We start from the raw sequence: 8,500 nt of genomic DNA on the forward strand, positions 1-8,500 counted from the left end.
TGGACCAATTCTTTTTTCAATAATATTCACAAAAATTTCAAAGCTACCAATGCTTTTTAAAACTAATAAAGACCAATAAATAAATTAGAGTAAAGTATCGTTTTTATCTCCCAATGTTTGGAGTAAGTCTCAAAGTTGTCCCTAATGTTTTAATCGTTCTATTTAAGTCCCTAACGTTTCAAAATTGACTCAATGTTGTCCTGCCGTTAGGGATCCGTTAACATAATTGATGGTGGGACAAAATTGAGACGATTTTAAAACGTTAGGGACTTAAATAGGACGAAAACGTTGGGGACAAAAACGATACAGACAAATAAATTTTAGTTTTATCCTTCAATAATATCATTTTTTTACTATACATAGTATTCAATTATTTTTTAATCACATCTAAGTAAATTACACTTAATCACATTACTTTCATTCTAAATAAATTTATTTTTTTATAATTTTACACTTAAAGTTATAAGTTAATATAAAAATAAAAAAATTTATTTAGAATGAAAGTAGTGTGATTAAGTGTAATTTACTTAGATGTGGTTAAAAAATAATTGAATATTATATACAATAAAAAATTGATATTATTGAAGGATAAAATTAAAATTTATTTCTATGTATCGTTTTTGTCCCCAACGTTTTCGTCCTATTTAAGTACCTAACGTTTCAAAATCATCTCAATTTTGTCCCGCCGTCAATTCTGTTAACGGATCCCTAACGGCAGGACAACATTGAGCCAATTTTGAAATGTTAGGGACTTAAATAGGACGATTGAAACGTTAGGGATAACTTTGGGACTTACCCCAAATGTTGGGGACAAAAACGATACTTTACTCAATAAATTATCATTATTAAAAGTAAATTAATCCAATGTAATTAATATTCATGATATTGATATTTTCTACGCACACTACTAAAAAATTATTTATTACAGATGGATATTTTTGATAGATTTTATCCCATCAAAATACAGACAAATTTTACGAGAAAATTTTTATCGGAAACAAAAAAAAATGAATTAGCATGAATTACAGACGGAAAAGAGAATTTGTCGATAATTCTATCGGAAAAATTAATTTTTTTCATGAGAAATAGTTATCGACGAAAAATCCATCTGTATTTAAATGGACAAAAATGCTGTTATTAAATTATTACAGACAGAAAATCTGTCTGTAATTTAAAATATTCCGTCAGAAAATATTGAGTTAACCCTAACTTTACCCTACTCTATCGAGCTCCCTTCACACTCCGCACAAATAAAACGAGCTTCTTCCTCTCTCCGTCCACGAGTTGCTTCTTCTCTCCGTCGCATGAGCTTTTTCCGCCGCTGTTGCTGCCGCTCGCGTCGCACAATCTCTCTCTGTCATCCCTTGCGTCGCACGAGCTCCCTCCACCGTCGCTCTCGTCTCGTCTGCTCCTTTCGTTGCCATCGTTGCAGAGCCCTCTCCGCCGCTCTTGTCGTGTCTGCTCCCTTCATCGCCGTTGTCGCAGAGATCTCTCTGCCGCTGCTCTAATCCGAACACTAATTTTGTGATTCTGATGCTTGGAGGTTAGATTTTCAATCTACTAATTTGTTAGAATATAATTAGGTTAGAATATAATTAGGATCAATTAGCATTATTTAGCATATCTAAATATTTATTATAGGATATTACGTCTTTATTATTTCGATTCTCTTAGTACTTATAAATACCGTTCTATATTGTATCATTCTAGACAACTTGAATAGATAACTTGATTACACTCAATAATACACAAATTCCTTCTCCAGTTTAGTCTATTGTTTTTAACATGGTATGGTATCCTCCTTGAAGATGATAGGTTGTTCCCTCTGCGCTTCCTTCAAACAAGCGGCAGTTCCATCTGCGCTTCCTTCCGTTGTTTTAAATAAGTTTCAAACTGAAGTTGTCACTTGAGTTTGAGGGGGGATGTTAGAATATAATTAGGATCAATTAGGATCAATTAGAATTATTTAGTATATTTGAATATTTATTATAGAATATTACGTCTTTATTATTATGATTCTCTTAGTCCCTATAAATACCCTTCTATATTGTATCATTCGAGACAACTTGAATACACTCAATAATATACCATCCTTTCTCTAGTTTAGTCTCTTGTTTCTAACATAATTAACCGAAGCCCTCCACTAAGTGAATATTTATGTGGATAAAGTAATATGAGCTTGATGAATGTTATAGTTGTCTAGAAGAGAAATTTAATTCAGTTAATACTAGTTTGGATTCATCAATTCAGTTTTCAAATTCAACTCAATATCCTAAGCTAGGGTACGATTTTTTTTGTTCCTTGTTTTGTTTTTTCAGTCATTGTATAGCGTAATTTTTCTTATTTTTGGGATTGAGTAAAAATTTAAAAGAAAAAGATATTCTGGTACAATCAAATTTCATACTTTTCATGCTTGATAAATCATTTCAATTTATGCAAATGGAAAGGTTATTTGGGAAGATAGAAATTCAAAGAGCATCTCTTCTATATTCTGTTTTACACAGGGCTATGATTATGGACATTGTATTTGTGATTTAGTGTATATAGTATAGACATTGCCTAAATACACACTAGTTTAAAAAAAATAAATATTTTTATCTTGGTTTGAAATAGATGATCATGAAATTTTGGGGTAATAAGTGATTATGAGGTGAAAATCTCACCAAGCAATTTCAGGATTTGAACCTCTAATATTGAAGCGTGTAGGTAAAATTCAGATGGTGTCATGAGTTGAAATCGACGGCTTTACCTTTTTGTAAAGATGTTGGGATTCTTTTCTGAATTAAATTGTATGCTTTATTAGTGTAAATGTACTTTGAAAAACAAAAATGAGTCTGTTTTGGACATTGTGACTGATACTAGTTTGAGCTCATTTGCCTCTTGTCTTACTTGCTTGGTATTCATTTCTTACTTTGATATCTATATATCTTTACTTATATACTTTTTTCTTTTTCCTTAATCCCCAAATATTAAGGTAGTGATCATGGAATTAAAGCATCGGGAGATGGACGGTTGCTAACTGTGGCCTTAATTGAAGGAAGCAATTTAGCTACTGTTAATTCTAGTCGAAAATGTGATCCATATGTGGTGTTTACTTGCAACAACAAAACAAGAACCAACTCAATCAAGTTCAAGAAATCTGATCCTTAATGGAATGGTGAATATTATTACTTATCATTTGGCTGTCATTAAACCTAGATTTATGTTAGTGGTACCTGTGCTTGTGTATGTGTTTTGATAAGGTTTATGTTGCTTACTTGTATGAGGTTTTGTGGTTTCTTTTATGTAGTTGTTGTTGCTCAGCTAATTGTATGAGAGAGTAGTGAGGATGATATTTAAGTTCTAACTCTTACCCATGTTTTTAAGACTAACTATTCAATAAAGGAATAAACTTTAATACACCTCATTTAAAAGTAGAGTACAAGAAAATGCTGAGTCTAGAAACCCATCAGTTAGTCTAACAATTATTGATTTAGTTGAGTTAACATGTTGGTACAATCAAAGCATTCAAGGTTTGTGAATTTGTGACGAGATTTGTAAATGATAATAGTGAAATACGTAAAATGTAGTTTTGTCAAATGTAGTTTTGGATGAGTACGGTAATTGTAAAATTCGGTTAATTAATGACTAATTAACCTATAAATTAAAATTAATTTTAGAAAATTAGAAATACGAATTTTATGGTTTAATATGATAGAAAAATTAAAACGAGAATTTTGACATAAATTTTAAAGAAATCGATCCAAGATTGGGCCGAACGGGTCAAATCGGACCAATCAGACCCATGTTGGGCCCAAGACCCAGCCAAGCCTCACTTAACTAAGAAAGCTCAGCACTCTCCCCCCCTCAAAAAACACACACGCGCTGAGAAAGGGAAGGGAAAACTCAAACTCTTGCCCTCATTTGCTTCCAACTTCCATTGATCATGAGTTTTGATTCGGAGCTCCGATTGACGCACCGTTTGCGGCCATGCGACCGTGGCGTCGAGCTCTACAAAACCCATGCAATTGTTCTTGAGGTAAGCCACGATTTCAATTCGGTTTCCTCAGCCCTTAATTTTGAAAATTTAATGGGTAAAGCATTGAGATTTTGAGTTTTGATGTTATAGGATCCAATTAACTTGAAGAGAAGGCTTAGTCTTGCCTCCTTGATCCTTGGGTAAGGTAAGAGATCTCAAACTAGTGAAATTTCTGAATTAAGGCATTTGGGTATTGAGTTATTATGTCTGGATGTGATAATTGTGGTTTAGGTAGTGTGTATGTGAATATTGAAGCTTGATTGAAATTCTGGAAAGCTTGGAAAAGGGACTTTTGTGCTAAAAAATCTGATCTTGGAGGTGTTGGAGCCTTGAAAAGTGAGAAAGAGTGGAATTGGAAAGTTGATTATAAATTGAATTTATTGAATTGAGATTGGTTAAAAGCGGAGAATTGGTGGGTTGAGGATTGAATGAGAGGTTGGATATGCTTGATGTTGAATGATTGAGTTTTGGTTGGTTTTAAATGAATTTGGAAGTGTATGTTTTGGAAATTTGAAGGTTTATGAACTTTGGTAAAAATAAATTTTTGATGAACTTCAACGGATCATATCTTGAGATACTATTTTCGAAATTTAATTCTTTTTATATCAAATGAAAGATAATTTTACAAGCTTTAAAACGGTTTAAGTTTGGTGGAAATCTGAATTTTGTGGAAATAGATATGATCATTGAAAGTTGGGGGCCTGAAATCTGAATTCTGTGAATTCTGCAGAATTTGTGATTTCTGGTTTGTGTGCGCACGCAGAGCCCTGTGCCCACACACACTTTGTGGATTTTCGAACCTGTGCACACGCACAGCTTTGTGCGTACACACACAGGGGTGTGCTTGCTGTTGGGAGTATCAGCACGCTCTGTGCGCACACACAACCAACAAATTTTTTCAAGCTATGCACGCGTACAGCTTTATGCGCACGCACACGTTGGGTGGGGGCATTCTGTTGACGGCGTTCGCACGTCCTGCGCGTGCCCTCAACAATGGAAATTTTGCTTTTTGTGCGTACACACAACCCTGTGCCCACGCACACTTTCTGAAAATACTTCTGGGCGTGTGCACGCACACCCTTGTGCGTAGGCACACTGCCCTATTTTCTATAAAAACCTTGTTTTCACATGTTTCACCTTCCCAACAAGCATGTAACCTTTCGAGACCCTGTTTCAAGCTTATAAACCCCCATTTTCATCCTTTAAGTCTTAAATCAATATAAAATGCCTAGTAATTGAGAAGAAGCTAGGGAAGGGGGTAACTTGTGGATGAAGAAAAGGGATATAATGAGGAGTTATGACTAATGATGATGTTATGAGTTGTTGAGGAGGATGGTGGAGTTTTGTGCATGATATGAGCCGAATGGCTGTGCATGATATGAGCCGAATGGCTGTGTGTGATGATGGTTTATGGCTGATTATGAATTATGAATTTAAGCCAGATGGCTGAGATGAATGTTCATTTATGGTTGAGAATAAATGCATATATGCTGAGTTATTGATATTGTGATTGTTGCACTCCACCTATCTGAGATACGAGTTTTCCTGGGTGAAAGTAGTGGCTAGCACTATGTGCTCCAGGTGGAGACTCGATACTTTGCTAACCCTATGTCCTAAGTGTAGCCGGACACTGTGAAAGTTCCGGATGAGCTCGCCCCCGTGAATATACACCAGTGAGGGTGTTGCATGTGAATTATGATTATGTTGTGGATAACTCGAGTTGGGGATGCGCGACAGAGGGACAATCTAATGGTTAGCTACCAGGACTTGTCGGGTTAGCTTTATAACCGACAAATGAGACTCATCAGCCACTAGGACAGGCATACATCATATGCATTATATGTGATTTGTTTGGAATGCCTAATTGACTGCATAATTACTTGCTAATTGTCTAACTACCGTATCTACTTCCTACTTGTGCATTTCTTTGTTTGATATAATTGTATTTGCATATCAAATTACTGATGGCGGTTGGGAGGTTCGAAGGATTTGGAAATGGGATATTTAGTTAGACTGAAGATCCTTAGTTAGTCGCCTATTTTCATTTCTCATGGTTTAGTATATTTATATGCTTTGATTATGAATTTGGAGTTCTAGGATTGCCTTCGTCTTTCTCAGGACATTACATGTTAGATATTTGGACACTGTTACCATGCTGAGAAGCTGAGAACCTCCGGTTCTCACCCATGCGGATTTTGTGGTTTTCAGATGCAGGACGCGAGGCTCCTCGCTGAGGCATACTGGAGACTTCTGTTTTAGCGAAGATTCTTAGCTCTCAGGACTTTATTTTGGTTTTATGTACTTTCTTAGATACTTATTATCTCCACTGTGTGTGTGTGTATATATATATATATATACATACATACATACATACTATATCAACTCATCTTAGAGGTTATTTTGGAGAAACAGGTTCTGTAACTTGTCTTTTGGGTTCTTTTGGGTTCTCCTACTTTATATATGTATGTATACCTCTATGCTAGGACCGATTATCTTCGCAAACTGAGTCTTGAATCTTGATATCTGTATTTTGGCACTCTCTTGTATATCCTCTCGAATTAGCTTATCCTTTATCTATTACGTTTACGTTATCGATCAGAGTGTTGTGCTTTTCGATTTAACGATTTTGATTTACCCCTTTTTCTTCAAAATCTTCTAGTTATAAATATTTTTCACACTACTATATATACTAAATTTCATTTTTAGAGGTCGTAATACCTCGCCACCTCTGTTTTATGACTTAAGCATAAGACTCTGTGTGGTAGGGTGTTATATTTTGGTATCAGAGCAGTTTGTTCCTGTAGAGTCTGAGGGATGGATTGACTATGCTTCTGTGCATTCTCTGTGTATGTGTTTATGTGCTATTAGGATATCTAATTGATATAACTGGCATAAACGTTCATGAGCATGCATTTAGGACTTTGAGCACTAGACTTCCGATATTGAGACTGATCAACTTGATATCAATTGTTTGGTGTGTATAGGAACCAAATGGCGCCTCGTGGACGCGGTCGAGGCCGTGGGAGAGGTTGTACTGGTACTCAAGGGCCGGAAACCAACTCGAATGACCCGGTAAACTTTATGGTGGCGTTGCAAAACAGGGCTGCTACTATACAGGCCACTGCTAAGGCACTTGGGCAGCAAATGAACAATAATAATAATGGGGGAAAATGGCGGGAACGGAGCTCAGGGCCCGATGACGTTAGCGACCTTCTTAATGGTTAATCCACCAAAGTTCAAGAGAACCACCAATCCAACTGAAGCCGATACCTGGTTTCAAGCTATGGAGCGAGCACTGCAAGCGCAGTTGTTACCTGAAGAGCAGTGTGTTGAATTTGCTACCTATCTGCTCACTGGGGAAGCATCGCATTGGTGGCAGGGAGCCCGACGTCTCCTGCAGCAGGGTGATGACCCTATCACCTGGGATGCCTTCCATGTGGAATTCTATAAGAAATAATTTCCAAATTCCGCCCGGACGGCAAAGGAACTTGAGTTACTGCAGCTGAAGCAGGGTGCTACGTCCGTATCTGAGTATACAGACAAGTTTGAGGAGCTATTTAGGTTTTTCTGCATGTGTCAGGGAGCTCCGGGAGACTTCGAGGAGTGGAAGTGCATCAAGAATGAAGGAGGGCTCCGAAGCGACATCTTCAGTTCAATGGGACCAATGGAGATCAGAACCTTCTCAGAGTTGGTGAATAAGAGCAGGGTTACTGAGGAGTGTGTGAAAAAGGCAGCTGCAGAGAAAGGAAGCCATAGGGGACCATTCCCACAGAACCGAGGGAAGAGCTTTGCTCCTATAGGTCTACCTTTCAAGCGGGGAGGCTTTGTACCACAGCGGACTCAGGGTCAGAATAACTTCAGAAAGCCCAACAACAACAATGTCCCGGGAAGAAGATTTGGGAAACAGCCTCTGAATGAGCAGACTTGTGCTAGATGTGGGAGTCACCATCCTGGTGTTCCGTGCAAAGCTGAATGGGGCTTGTGCTACTCATGTGGTAAGTCGGGGCATAAAGCATCAAACTGTCTGGAGAAGCAGAGACAGGGTACTGGGAGAGCATAGCAGCCTGGTCGGGTGTTCACCACCTCTGCTGTGGGTGCCGAAGGGTCTGATACACTTATTTGAGGTAAATGTGATATGGCTGGTTAAACTTTAAATGCTTTATTTGATTCGGGAGCATCGCATTCATTCATTGCATTTGAAAAAGCTAGTGAGTTAGGATTGAAGATTGTGGTTTTGGGCTACGATCTGAAGGTGTATAATGCCACTCATGAAGCCAGGGTGACTAGGCTAGGATGTCTGCAAGTTTCATTTAGGGTTAAACAACGTAATTTTGTTCATGATTTGATTTGCTTGCCGATGACCGGTCTTGATCTTATCTTGGGGTTGGACTGGTTATCTAAGAATCATGTCTTGTTGAACTGTTTTGAGAAATCGTTGCATTTCAAGCCAGAAGGATCGGAAGGGCTGGTTGTAGTGAATGG

This window comes from Arachis ipaensis, chromosome B09 (assembly GCF_000816755.2).
Source record: "Arachis ipaensis cultivar K30076 chromosome B09, Araip1.1, whole genome shotgun sequence".
Taxonomy (NCBI): Eukaryota; Viridiplantae; Streptophyta; class Magnoliopsida; order Fabales; family Fabaceae; genus Arachis; species Arachis ipaensis.